Source organism: Pseudophryne corroboree, chromosome 4 (assembly GCF_028390025.1).
Source record: "Pseudophryne corroboree isolate aPseCor3 chromosome 4, aPseCor3.hap2, whole genome shotgun sequence".
Classification (NCBI taxonomy): Eukaryota; Metazoa; Chordata; class Amphibia; order Anura; family Myobatrachidae; genus Pseudophryne; species Pseudophryne corroboree.
Window position 1 is genome coordinate 160,395,976 of NC_086447.1, and position 15,624 is coordinate 160,411,599.

Genomic DNA, 15,624 nt, shown 5'->3' on the forward strand with positions numbered 1-15,624 from the left:
CAAACTAATCTATATGCTAGAGTTCTGACTATATATAAAGTATAGGAAAAATACAAAGAATATATAAGAAATATCTTCTTTGTATTATTCTTATTATTTTTATAGTCAAAACTCTGGAGTAAAAAGTCTATGGCAGGGGAGGCAGTGCCTCACCTGGCTAACTTTTCCACACATCTCTGGTCAAAACTCACCAAATTTTTAGCAGTATATACTGCTGCACCTGTGTATAATGCCCACATGTACCCTTTGGCTCATATATTGTGTGTAAATCTGGCTCCGGTACTAGCCAGTGCCTCCTCAGCCATTTACCTCACCACATGTCCCTGATATATATATAAATATATATATATAGAGAGAGAGAGAGAATTTTTGTGACTACCTCACATACCCCTTGTTAAAATAATCAACTCCTTCAGCATCACCATAACATCCCCATTCAACATAATTAACTTTTTTTTTAATTGTTAAATTCCATTAATTCCCCAGATCATAAATTCCATTTATTTGCATTAACCTCTCTGTTCTCTCCATTAATATGATCAAAAGAACTCCTTCATAATACTTAACCCCCTTCAGCCTCGTAATCAAACCCAATCAACCTAACTAACACTCTACACTGCATACTCAGTAAGGAACATATGATAAATATCAGCCAGTGTTGCCTCTGGGTCACTGGGCTCCAATTATACAGTATCTGTGGAGTTTGTATGTTCTGCCCATCTTTGTGTTGCTCGCCTCTGACTGCACTAATATCCTCCAAAAGTCAAATCAAATAACAGATAATAGATAATCAAACATGATTCAGTATTTTTCTTCTAAACAAATATTCTGATTTTTTTATTAAAATGATGCTGAATGAAGTTTAAATCGCTAATATTTATGCAATTTTTGGACCTTTTTCCGAATTTTTTTATACTGTGTCAAATATACCTTACCATGTTTATCTATCTATCTATCTATCTATCTATCTATCTATCTATCTATCTATCTATCTATCTATCTATCTATCTATCGCTACCACTTTCAACATGGCAGCATCGTAAAAAGATCAGTCACCAGCAGCGGGGCGCTGTAGTGGGGAGCCTGGTGCAGACTGTGGGCTGATCCTATTAGGTTCAGGGATCAGTCTGAGTGACGATTCCCCAAAGCCACCCCCCGAACCCTCCCCCCCCCCAAGTTAGCAGGTGGTTGCTGCGCAACTGAGGGTCCGGAAGCGGCAGCTACTCTGACGTGCTCGCATTAAGCCATACTTGTCTATCTGACCCTCTCCGTGAGGGAGAAAATGCTCTGTTCCTGGACTTTCCTGGTAATGTATGATTGCCATCACCTGTGGTGAGCTAGTTTACTGATAAGAAAAGTGTTTCACCACAGGTGATGGCAATCATACATTACCAGGAAAGTCCAGGAACAGAGCATTTTCTCCCTCATGGAGAGGGTCAGGTAGGCAAGTATGCATTGAGCTGGGTATACACTCAGTGATATATCAATTAAGAGGCCGAATAAATCTTGCACACCTGTCGGCGGATGTGTACCTCCGATATGTCTGTGAACAACGTTCTTCGCAGACATATCGCGTCAGGCCTGCAGTACAGCCGATGGCCGATATAGCTACAGGTATATTAGGCATCTGGCTGTGTGTACTAGCAGTCAGCATGCTGCAGGGACTGCCGGTGACTGGCATCTGAACTGGGCATGACATATGTGTATGCACTTACCAATCGTTAGAACGACTGACACGTCGCCCAGGGATGTACCCAGCATCAGATATCAGGGAAAGCCTACATCCAGGCAAGTGGTTAAGTTAATACGGCAGAAGTGCAAATAAATGATAATACTTTCACCCTTTCCACATTTATCAATTTATGAATTGTGAATTAATAATAGCGATTTTTTTTTTAATGATGTTATGTTCTAAAAAAAACATAAAAGGGTGTGAACATCACAAGATGACGGTCTGGATGGCAGAACCTTTAAATAATGCCATATTACATGATGCCCATTACTTTCACTGTTTCTCCACAGGACACCCCTCCCTCCTTCCTTGCTCTCCTATATCTCCTCTGTCCGCACTGGAGTCTTGCAGATGGTTTCTAGGCAGTGAAGCAGCAGGGAGGTGCACATGTGTGATTGCAATTATCTGCTTCCTGTCTCCAGCAGAGATGGCCAGATGAGTATAGATTGTGAGCACTGAGACCCACAATAGCCCCTGCGGGATGTGGAGACATGAGGTTGCTTGGAGAGCACCACCGTTCAGATCTCCTGTGGATTTTTTTTATCATTATCAAATGGTATAAAAATTAGCCCTGGCGCCCTGTTTCCTGGGTAACACTAACAACATCTACCAAGTTATCAATAGACCTGTGTATTCTAATATTATACAAATATTTGTGCTATTGCTAATGACCCTGTTTTTCTGAAGAAGTCTGTGTATTTTGTGAGCCAAGATGACAACATCTCCAGGGGTCCAACAGTTTCCATTGCTCCATGGGAGACTCATTGTGTTCCCCTGGTGAGCGCGGCCTTGGTGCCTTGTTACTACTATTATTTTGATGAAACCGGATGAAGTGGGGAGTTTTCTGTTAACACATGGCTGTAGAACTTTGATTTGACTTGTACACTACTTGTAGTGGGATTAACCAGGTCTCGGACTATACTCTCAATGGGAAACGGTCCACACCTTCCAGATTTACTTTATTTATAGGAAAATCAGTGTCTATGGGCCATGTCACCAATGTAATAAAAACATTTAAAAACCAAAAAAGTGACACCTGCTATAGAGGCTGCCACAGTCTCCCCTCCCTCTCATGAATAAGTCTAAGGCATTGATGAGGATGATATTATTTAAGAGGAAGAATTACATGATGGTCATAAAATAGAATAGGTTGGACTTAGACGTGACATTTTGACATGTGCCATCATGCGCCATCAGACATCTGAGCTACAAAAAGGTTGGCCCAAGTGTTGGCTGATTCAGAGATGCATACGCAGCCAGATCTTTCTCCATCTCCTCACATGATGGAGGCCGCTCAGCACAGGGCAAGGCCGCCCAACATGTGTGACAGGCTGCCTCCCGATGCCTCCGCAATTAGATTGCGGCCGCATCAAACTAAGGTTGACCCCTGGCAGCGTAGCTCGGCTGCGTTGTCAGGCAGTCGACCGTCATTTTTTTAATCGGAGCAGCTGCGTGTGATGTCATGCAACCACATAGAAAACGGTCATGGCATACCCCCGTCCGGCCCGCCCCCACCAAACACTGCGTCACTGCCCTGCGGACGGCTACCGCTGTCAATCATCTTGTGGCCGCATCCCTCCTGGATGAAGCCGCAAGGAGAAGGGTGGCGCATTGAGGCCAGTGCGCGTGCGCAGACCAGATGGACGCTTGCAGCTGCGTACGGACATGCGGCTGCATCCATCTCTGAATCAGGCTCACAGATCCAAGACCTCTGCTTATTCCTGCTCCTGAGATGGACAGTTATGCACACCTGCTTACTGTATACCTGACCTTCATCGTGCTGAAAGCAGGCAGGCATCCTGCACAGGTGTTCTGTGCTCTGCACTGACCAATAAGTAACCTACAGATGAATGCATTTTCTTTCCACTGCCTGATGAAATCGCAGTGAAAACCATTGCAGGAATACAGCATACTTGCCTACCCTCTCCATGAGGGAGGAAATGCTCTGTTCCTGGTCTTTCCTGGTAATGTATGATTGCCATCACCTGTGGTGAAACACCTTTCTTATCAATTAACTAGCTCACCACAGGTGATGGCAATCATACATTACCAGGAAAGTCCAGGAACAGAGCATTTTCTCCCTCATGGAGAGGGTCAGGTAGGCAAGTATGGAATACAGTGACACTTTTTATTTGTTTTATGGTTTATTTTTCATGTTTTAGGAGACCCCTATTCTCCTTTGGCTGCAGGTTTGGGTATTCCTATTCTCACAGTCCATAAAATCTGATTTGATAAGTCCTAGCAGGTGGCTTAGGGGCTTATTTATCACCATCCGCATCCAGGATGCGGATGACAGGTGATAAAATTGGCCAAACTTGCACTGCGATAATTGATTACATCGCAGGGATGTATCAATTATCGCATGCAGGAACAGAGCTTGCAGTCAAGCTCTGTCCCCGTGATGCCTCTTCGCAGCATCATTGGGGTATTTTTCGTAAAAAATACCCCGATGTCCTGCTGCACATGCGCCACCCCCGCCGGCATCGCCGCTACTGCTGCCGCCCGGTCGACTCCCCCCCCCCCCATCGCGACTACCCCCGCGCGCAGCGGACACCCCCCCAGCAGGATAATATACTCACCTGTCCAGGGAGCCGGTCCGCGCTTCTTCAGGAGGCTGCCGGGCACCGGGTCCTTCTCCTGCACTGCGACCCCCAGTGCTGTAAAGTGCGCTGCCGTTTTGCAGCGTCACTTTACTGCACCAGGGTCACATTGCAGCACATGGGGGACCCAGCGCCCGGCAGCGCTCACCAGAGCAGCGGACACCGGCTCCCTGGACAGGTGAGTATGTTTTTTTCTTTTTAGACTGTGATCAGGGGCAGAGAAAGCTGGGCAAAAGGGTGCTTATCACAGTGCTGCCCTGTGAACTCGCCAGCCTGTGCTGGCGAGATTATCACAGGGCACACTGCAGTATTTTTTCACATTTTCTTTTTAGTAAATTTGGCCACATCACATTTCCCTTTATAAGTATGGGGAATGCGATGTGGGTTACTAAAACAAAGTGAATTGAAGGGTTTGGAGCAGTTTTTCATGAAAACTGCTCCAAATCCCCTTTAATACATTCAGGTGATACTAAAATAATGTGAAAAGGGTGTGAAAACACCCTTTTTCACATTAATTTAGTAAAAATAATGTTAATAAATAGACCCCTTAGTCATTTGTACCGCTTAGAATTATAGAAAATGGAGGAAGTGACTAAATGTAATATAGTTTAAATTATATATGAATGTTTTTGAAAATGATTTTACAGTGTGTCCAGGAAAAGCCGTGTTCTGCTGTATTTTGCTCCCTTACTGTACATATTTTATGAGCAGCTAAGCTGCAGAGCACATGACTTTCTCTCTGGATTTTTTTATCCCGTTACCACTCTTAACAATGATAAAGAAACCAGTTAAATGCAGTTTCTCTGGTGTATTTTGAAACACGAATAGTCAGGATTTGCTGCCCAAAGCAATGGGGTCACTGTATAACCCCACAACCCTACCAGTCATATTCACACTCACAGTTACATGTCAGATCCAGGATTTTCACACATAGCAGAGCAGATTAAGCAGTTGGCTATTGCTATATACTGACAATATCACTACTGTATGTGACTACAGTATGTGATTATTGGAAGCACATTAGGTGGAGATAGAATGCTTCCTATTAAGGTCACCACTGTACATAATCATATACAGTTTATCTGTAGGTGATAGATATGGTCATCATGCCAAATTCTAAATTGCAGTTGAAAAATAAAGCTGTCTAGCATTTGTGGGCTACATTCAGAAGCAGTCAGTATTTACCTTGCACAGAAAAATGATAAATGTATTTGCTCCCCTTGCTATGCAGCATGGTTTATTCCAGACACAAAGTTACATGCCTTTTTTTGATTTACATACAAACATGAATCAGGCGCACAGTACCTGCAGCCATAGTTGCCTACTTTGATGCCTGTTCCTCCGGGAGGTGGCAGCGTGGTAGGTGCTTGGGGGCGTGGCCCGCGGCAAGTTGGGCTGTCGAGGTGTGTGGCCGGTGACAAGGTGGGCTGTCCGGGGTGTGGCCGACGGGGAGGTGGGAATCTAACTCTCTCTGCACATGTTACAACTGCCCCTCCTGCAGTGCAACATGGTTTTGCCCAGTTACTAACTTGTTTGGTTTGCTAACAACTCTGAATAACCCCCATAGAGCTATATTGAACTGAAAGAGAAAAGAGTGCAGGATATAAAGCTTTAGGGAAAATAGTGTAGTATAGAGGTCAGCATATGCTATGCAGCAATGATAAAGGGGGTCATTCCAACCTGATCACACGCTAGTTTTTTTTGCTGCGATGCGATCATGTCCAAACTGCGCATGCGTATGCACTGCAATGCGCAGGCGCGTCGTACGGGTGCAAAGTGGATCGTTGCTGAGCGATGGATTTTATGATGAATCCATTCGCACAGCCGATCGCAAGGAGATTGACAGGAAGAGGGCGTTTGTGGGTGTCAACTGACCGTTTTCTGGGAGTGGTTGGAAAAACGCAGGCGTGTCCAAGCGTTTGCAGAGCCGGTGTCTGACGTCAATTCCGGGCAAGAACAGTCTGAAGTGATTGCAGCGGCTGAGTAAGTTCTGAGCCACTCAGAGACGGCACAAATATTTTTTGTCCCGCTCAGCTGCACATGCGATCACACACTTGCAAAGCAAAAATACACTCCCCTACAGGCGGCGACTATCTGTTCGCAGCGCTGCAGAAAATAGCTAGTAAGCGATCAACTCGGAATGACCCCCATATACTGCTGAGAGGTTACCACCAGTAAATGGCTCCAGCATTTCCTCAAAGGAAGCTGTGTGATGTGTACAGTATGTCATTACTGTATGCATGGACAGCACACGTTGCACAACTTCAGTCTTGTACACACTAGGCGATATAGTAAATAATATCGCTCATTTTTACCCTCCTGAGCAATATCGTTTACTATATTACCCAGTGTGTATGCTGCTGACAAAGGCCGATGTGCAGCCCCGTGGGTCATTAACGACCCTCGGTGTTGGCAGCGCATGCAGCTGAATTTGGACTCATCGTCCAAAGCTGCATGGAAGGCCCGGCCACGGCATTACCTTACTGTACGATATCGTTAGCGAAATCGCACAGTGTGTATGTCCACATGGGGCGGCCTGGGCTGGGAGGGGGACACACTAGACGATGTTGCTCATGGAGCACATCGCCTAGTGTGTACGCACGTTTAGACATCAATTAATCTATATCCTGCCATATTCCCTGAATAGGTTTTAAGGTGCATTTGTGTAAGATGGGTGCTGCATTCTGTTATCATCCTTCCTCTCCTTCACCTCCTTGTCACAGTTGGGTTCAGATAATAATCATATTTAGAGCAGCACAGAATATTTAAGGTGGGCTAATCTTGTGTGGTTGTTCTGTAGGTAACAACGGAGAGTGAAGAAGATAAAAGCTTTCCAATGAAGCAAATTAAGCATTATTTCTCTATCGTCCTAGTGGATGCTGGGGTTCCTGAAAGGACCATGAGGAATAGCGGCTCCGCAGGAGACAGGGCACAAAAAGTAAAGCTTTAGGATCAGGTGGTGTGCACTGGCTCCTCCCCCTATGACCCTCCTCCAAGCCAGTTAGATTTTTGTGCCCGGCCGAGAAGGGTGCAATCTAGGTGGCTCTCCTAAAGAGCTGCTTAGGAAAGTTTAGCTTAGGTTTTTTATTTTACAGTGAGTCCTGCTGGCAACAGGATCACTGCAACGAGGGACTTAGGGGAGAAGAAGTGAACTCACCTGCGTGCAGGATGGATTGGCTTCTTGGCTACTGGACATCAGCTCCAGAGGGACGATCACAGGTACAGCTTGGATGGTCACCGGAGCCTTGCCGCCGGCCCCCTTGCAGATGCTGAAGTAAGAAGAGGTCCAGAATCGGCGGCAGAAGACTCCTCAGTCTTCTAAAGGTAGCGCACAGCACTGCAGCTGTGCGCCATTTTCCTCTCAGCACACTTCACACGGCAGTCACTGAGGGTGCAGGGCGCTGGGAGGGGGGCGCCCTGGGAGGCAAATGAATACCTATTTTGGCTAAAAATACCTCACATATAGCCTCCGGAGGCTATATGGAGATATTTAACCCCTGCCAGAATCCGTTAAGAGCGGGAGACGAGGCCGCCGAAAAAGGGGCGGGGCCTATCTCCTCAGCACACAGCGCCATTTTCCCTCACAGAAAGGCTGGAGGGAAGGCTCCCAGGCTCTCCCCTGCACTGCACTACAGAAACAGGGTTAAAACAGAGAGGGGGGGCACTAATTTGGCGATATGCTTATATATATATTAAGATGCTATAAGGGAAAACACTTATATAAGGTTGTCCCTATATAATTATAGCGTTTTTGGTGTGTGCTGGCAAACTCTCCCTCTGTCTCTCCAAAGGGCTAGTGGGTCCTGTCCTCTATCAGAGCATTCCCTGTGTGTGTGCTGTGTGTCGGTACGTGTGTGTCGACAGGTAGGAGGACGATGTTGGTGAGGAGGCGGAGCAATTGCCTGTAATGGTGATGTCACTCTCTAGGGAGTCGACACCGGAATGGATGGCTTATTTAGGAAATTACGTGATAATGTCAACACGCTGCAAAGTCGGTTGACGACATGAGACGGCCGACAAACAATTAGTACGGTCCAGACGTCTCAAAAACACCGTCAAGGGTTTTTAAAACGCCCGTTTACTTTAGTCGGTCGACACAGACACAGACAGGGACACTGAATCCAGTGTCGACGGTGAATAAACAAACGTATTCCTTATTAGGGCCACACGTTAAAGGCAATGAAGGAGGTGTTACGTATTTCTGATACTACAAGTACCACAAAAGAGGGTATTATGTGGGATGTGAAAAAACTACCATAGTTTTTCCTGAATCAGATAAATTAAATAAAGTGTGTGATGATGCGTGGGTTCCCCCCGATAGAAAATTATGGGCGGTATACCCTTTCCCGCCAGAAGTTAGGGCGCGTTGGGAAACACCCCTTAAGGTGGATAAGGCGCTCACACGCTTATCAAAACAAGTGGCGGTACCGTCTATAGATAGGGCCGTCCTCAAGGACCAGCTGACAAGGCTGGAAAATATAATAAAAAGTATATACACACATACTGGTGTTATACTGCGGCCAGCGATCGCCTCAGCCTGGATGTGCAGAGCTAGGGTGGCTTGGTCGGATTCCCTGACTAAAAATATTGATACCCTTGACAGGGACAGTATTTTATTGACTATAGAGCATTTCTATATATGCGAGATGCACAGAGGGATATTTGCACTCTGGCATCATGAATAAACGCGATGTCCATAACTGCCAGAAGATGTTATGGACACGACAGTGGTCAGGTGATGCAGATTCCAAACGGCACAGTATGGCCGTATAAAGGAAGAGGACTTGTTTGGGGTCGGTCCATCGGACCTGGTGGTCACGGCAACTGCTGGAAAATCCACCGTTTTTTACCCTAAGTCACATCTCTGCAGAAAAAGACACCGTCTTTTCAGCCTCAGTCCTCTCGTCCCTATAAGATCATATCTGCCCAGGGATAGAGGAAAGGGAAGAAGACTGCAGCAGGCAGCCCATTCCCAGGAACAGAAGCGTTCCACCGCGTCTGACAAGTTCTCAGCATGGCGCTGAGACCGTACAGGACCCCTGGATCCTACAAGTAGTATCCCGGGGGTACAGATGGGAATGTCGAGACGTTTCCCCTTCGCAGGCTCCTGAAGTCTGCTTTACCAAGTCTCCCTCCGACAAGGAGGTAGTATGGGAAAAAATTCACAAGCTGTATTCCCAGCAGGTGATAATTAAATTACCCCTCCTACTACAGAAAAGGGGTATTATTCCACACTATATTGTGGTACTGAAGCCAGAAGGCTAGGTGAGACTTATTCTAAAAAATTTTTTTTTTGAACACTTACAAAGGTTCAAATTAAGATGAAGTCACTCAGAGCAGTGATAACGAACCAGGAAGAAGGGGACTATATAGTGTCCCGGGACATCAGGGATGCTTACCTCTATGTCCCAAATTTGCCCTTCTCACTAAGGGTACCTCAGGTTCGTGGTGCAGAACTGTCACTATCAGTTTCAGACGCTGCCGTTTGGATTGTCCACGGCACCCCGGGGTCTTTACCAAGGTAATGGCCGAATTGATGATTCTTCTTCGAAGAAAAGGCGTCTTAATTATCCCTTACTTGGACGATCTCCTGATAGGGGCATAGTCCAGGGAACAGTTGGAGGTCGGAGTAGCACTATCTCGGATACTGCTACAATCAGCACGGGTGGATTCTAAATATTCCAAAATCGCAGCTGATCCCGACGACACGTCTGCTGTGCCTAGGGATGATTCTGGACACAGTCCAGAAAAAGGTGTTTCTCCCGGAAGAGAAAGCCAGGGAGTTATCCGAGCAAGTCAGGAACCTCCTAAAAACAGTGCATCATTGCACAAGGGTCCTGGTAAAAATGGTGGCTTCCTACGAAGCAATTCCATTCGGCAGATTTCACGTAAGAACTTTTCAGTGGGATCTGCTGGACAAATGGTCCGGATCGCATCTTCAGATGCATCAGCGGATAACCCAATATCCAAGGACAAGGGTGTCTCTCCTGTGGTGGTTATAGAGTGCTCATCTTCTAGAGGGCCGCAGATTCGGCATTCAGGATTGGATGCTGGTAACCACGGAGCCCAGCCTGAGAGGCTGGGGAGCAGTCACACAAGGGAAAAATTTCCAGGGAGTGTGATCAAGTATGGAGACTTTTCTCCACATAAATATACTGGAGCTAAGGGTAAATTTATAATGCTCTAAGCTTAGCAAGACCTCTGCTTCAAGGTCAGCCGGTATTGATCCAGTGGGAAAAACATCACGGCAGTCGCCCACGTAAACAGACAGGGCGACACAAGAAGCAGGAGGGCAATGGCAGAAACTGCAAGGATTTTTCGCTGGGCGGAAAATCATGTGATAACACTGTCAGCAGTTTTTCATCCCGGGAATGGAAACTGGGAAGCAGACTTCCTCAGCACGACCTCCACCCGGGAGAGTGGAAACTTCATTGAGAAGTTTTTTCCACATGATTGTAAACCGTTGGGAAATACCAAAGGTGGACATGATGGCGTCCCGTCTGAACAAAAAACGGGACAGGTATTGCGCCAGGTCAAGAGACCCTCAGGCAATAGATGTGGACGTTCTGGTAACACCGTGGGTGTACCAGTCGGTGTATGTGTTCCCTCCTCTGCTTCTCATACCTAAGGTGCTGAGAATTATAAGACGTAGAGGAGTAAGAACTATACTCATGGCTCCGGATTGGCCAAGAAGGACTTGGTACCCGGAACTTCAAGAGATGCTTACAGAGGTCTTATGGCCTCTGCCGCTAAGAAGGGACTTGCTTCAGCAAGTACCATGTCTGTTCCAAGACTTACCGCAGCTGCGTTTGTCGGCATGGCGATGGAAAGCCGGATCCTAAGGGAAAAAAGGCATTCCGGAAGAGGTCATTCCTACCCTGGTCAAAGCCAGAAAGGAGGTGACCGCACAACATTATCACCACGTGTGGCGAAAATATGTTGCGTGGTGTGAGGCCAGGAAGGCCCCACAAAGAAATTTCAACTCGGTCGTTTCCTGCATTTCCTGCAAACAGGAGTGTCTATGGGCCTCAAATTGGGGTCCATTAAGGTTCAAATTCGGCCCTGTAAATTTTCTTCCAGAAAGAATTGGCTTCAGTTCCTGAAGTCCAGAAGTTTGTCAAGGGAGTATTGCATATACAAACCCCTTTTTTGTGCCTCCAGTGGCACTGTGGGATCTCAACGTAGTTCTGGGATTCCTCAAATCACATTGGTTTAAAACCAGTCAAATATGTGGATTTGAAGCATCTCACATAAAAAGTGACCATGCTCTTGGCCCTGGCCTGGACCAGGCGAGTGTCAAATTGGTGGTTTTTTCTCAAAAAAGCCCATATCTGTTTGTCCATTCGGACAGGGCAGAGCTGCGGACTCGTCCCCAGTTCTCTCCCTAAGGTGGTGTCAGTGTTTCACCTGAACCAGCTTATTGTGGTGCCTTGCACCTACTAGGGACTTGGAGGACTCCAAGTTGCTAGAAGTTGTCAGGGCCCTGAAAATATGTTCCAGGACAGCTGGAGTCAGAAAATCTGACTCGCTGTTTATACTGTATGCACCCAACAAGTTGGGTGCGCCTGCTTCTAAGCAGTCGATTGCTCGTTGGATTTGTAACACAATTCAACTTGCACATTCTGAGGCAGGCCTGCCACAGTCTAAATCGGTTAAGGCCCATTCCACAAGGAAGGTGGGCTCATCTTGGGCGGCTGCCCGAGAGGTCTCGGCATTACAACTCTGCCGAGCAGCTACGTGGTCAGGGGAGAACACGTTTGTAAAATTCTACAAATTTGATATCCTGGCAAAAGAGGACCTGGAGTTCTCTCATTCGGTGCTGCAGAGTCATCCGCACTCTCCCGCCCGTTTGGGAGCTTTGGTATAATCCCCATGGTCCTTTCAGGAACCCCAGCATCCACTAGGACGATAGAGAAAATAAGAATTTACTTACCGATAATTCTATTTCTCGGAGTCCGTAGTGGATGCTGGGCGCCCATCCCAAGTGCGGATTATCTGCAATACTTGTACATAGTTACAAAAATCGGGTTATTATTGTTGTGAGCCATCTTTTCAGAGGCTCCGCTGTTATCATACTGTTAACTGGGTTTAGATCACAAGTTGTACGGTGTGATTGGTGTGGCTGGTATGAGTCTTACCCGGGATTCAAAATTCCTCCCTTATTGTGTACGCTCGTCCGGGCACAGTACCTAACTGGCTTGGAGGAGGGTCATAGGGGGAGGAGCCAGTGCACACCACCTGATCCTAAAGCTTTACTTTTTGTGCCCTGTCTCCTGCGGAGCCGCTATTCCTCATGGTCCTTTCAGGAACCCCAGCATCCACTACGGACTCCGAGAAATAGAATTATCGGTAAGTAAATTCTTATTTTCAAATTACACTTAGATTCACACTTGGACAAATGTAATGGCGGGACAGCCATAGATATGTCCAGTACATTCATATATCAAGCTCACTCCAGGTTTATTTAATGGATTCTTCCACTGTCTGATTGTGCAGTTCGGGGATCCAGTACTTCACTTCCCTCCAAGCTGGGTTTTGGCTTGTGAACTCTCTGCAGTAAATAAGTACATTTCCCTAATCTTGCTGGTGATTGGACTGCTAACACCCATGTGATTGTGTATGTGAGGACAGGGCTGCATGTGTGCTGTGATGTGAGGAGGGGAATGGAGACAGCAGGAAGCTACAGACTGAGGGGCCTATTTATCAATAAATATTTGGGTGATATTCCCCTAACTGCAGACGTACCCACAGATATGTATCCCACTGATGTACAGATGTGTCCTCCTACAACTAGCTTCAATATGCCCGGCAGCAGAAATGCATGGTGCTAGTGAGCTAACAGGTCCAGTGCAAGTCCGCTAGCGTTGGGCGTCTTTTCTTGCCGAGGGGATGCACCAGAAAAATGTGCTGATTCATTTGATACACAAAATTTGTACATCTGTGTGCAACTGAGTCTGTATATGAAGCACAACAGAACTTGGTATGGAACAAAAAATTGCGGCCGCTGTATCATAGCACTTCATATACAGATTCAGAAACTCAGCTGCACACAGATATACAAATGTCGCATAACAAATGAATCCATACCGCCCAACTTTGTAATGAAGCTAGGCGGGATCTGCCGCACTCAAAAGGGGGTGAGGCTTAGTCAGAAGGAGGTGGGGCCTTCTGTCATTCTGGGGGCGTGCCGAGCGCTCCTGAACAGCTGGGCAGCACCCGCCTCACTTCCTGCACTGTTTAGATGCCCCCCCCCACCCGCGGGACACTGCGACCCGTGGGTGGGACAGCGGGACAGTCTCCGAATAGCGGGACTGTCCCGCTGAAATCGGGAGAGTTGGGAGGTATATGAATCAGCAGAGTCTCTTGGTGCGTCCTAGTCCCATCACATTGTGGTAGTACATTTTCTTTTAAAAAGACCCCCAATGCTAGCAGAATCTTGTGGAACCTGGCATGCAAGAGGGGCTGTTTGGTACAACTGCAGCAAAGATGACATCTGTACTATGGAGGGTTTACAGCGGGTATCTCTTACATCTGCTGTGGTACCTTCATTTCCAAAAGTATTTGCATCCCCGCTGCAATCCGGAGCTTGGCCACGATGGAATAACGCCATCTCCAGATGTCATTAACCTATAGTAGACAATGAACTACTAATTTGCAGTTTTGTTTCATGTTTCATGTGATTGCCAGATCACATGCAGATTGGGCATCACTTAAGGATTTAGAGAAAATGCAAGCTCGGTGGAGGTGTAAAATTATGGCTCACAGATAGTTTCAAATATACTGTATAAGGTGTAAATAAACAGAGAGACACTGAGAGCCAGTGAATTTATGACAGGAGTAAAACAAATTGCAGTATCCCTGAAGATGTATACAGCTACAGTACAGAGAGGTATATAGGATCAATAAGAGATTTACACATTCCCAAATTGGTGACGTTCTAATATATCAGTGGACGGTGATATTGGTGCTGAATGAATTATTCAGAACGTGGTCAGCATCCCCCACAAATAGGCCGCAGAATGTGGGGATATATATTTCAGGAACAATTAGCCACAGCGACATGCCGAAGCAGCAGCTTTCTGCAGCTATTAGCATAACACACAGTGGGGCATTACAAAGATTTACCGCTGTGTAAATCCAGCATGTTAACACTATTCCCATGGGGAAACAGGTCTATTTTATTGCATTCACCTTATCAGCTATGGAACATCCATTTAGGAGTAATACGATCTGGTGGTGTAAAATTGTAGGTCATGTATTATTGCGTATGTCACAGCGGTTAGTGGTATCTGGGGACAATAAGGACACACTTTCAGGAGAGGCCCAGCTATTAGAACACAGTCTGTGTACTTTAAAGTCACTTTGTGTTTTAACACTATACTGGGTTTAATGGAGCAACTGGGAGACAATGAGAAGGTTTGGAGATATGTTACCCATTAATGTGTTATTGCTGGTTCTTACTAAAATCCAGACCTAGCGTATTAAACCATAATAAAGGGTGACTCATAATTCTGGAACGTTAATGTATTTATATTTATGCTGCTGGGAAAGGGATAAACTACGCAATCTGGGAGTGAGTAAACATCGGAATGATGTGAACACTGTTCATGAGATTCAGATTCATTGTAGAGAGAGTGTATAACATACAGTATAATGTATATTAGGGTTAATCAGAGGCGGTTTAAGAGAGTGGTGGGTCCTTGTGCAGGATCCTTACACCCCCTCCTCTCAGGCAGCGCAGTAGACTCTGGCATTGAGTCTACCACGCATGCGCAGGTCTCCGGGAACATGGCGCTATTGCTGTGTTCCTGGAAACCTTTCTATTGTGCATTCCCAAATCAATGGGAAAATGGCCATAGCGCCATTTTCCCAGTGACATCTGCTGTTCTGCAGCTCCGGCCAATGTGCTGCTCTGGAGAGGTAAGTATAATTATGGGTGCAGGATGTGCGGTGTGGGCCCCCCTGGACCGCACACCCAACACCCATTATAGATATGCCGACAGATAACTGTATTAGGACGGAGTCACCCAATAGTTCCATGAATATTTAGAAGCAGACATATATATTCTTATATAGGGCTTAGCACTCTAGTATGGGTTCTGTTATACTGATATCTCTCATTCTCATCTAATTAGCAGAATTTGCAATCCTTTGGCTCGCATGCTGGGGGCCGCACATCGCAGGGCAAGGCCGCCCAGCATGCTGACCGCCTCCTCTCCCCCTTCATGAAGCAGAAATTGCGATTGCATCGCAATTTCTGCTTCATCGCAGGAATTAGGGATGCCTCCTGCC

General features: G+C 46.4%; 1 protein-coding gene across 2 annotated transcripts in view; it reads left to right on the forward strand.

Annotated features, from left to right (window-relative positions):
- The window catches only part of LOC134909087 (ephrin type-A receptor 3-like), a 317,153-nt gene that overhangs the window by 201,176 nt on the left and 100,353 nt on the right, over positions 1–15,624 (forward strand). The window lies entirely within an intron of this gene.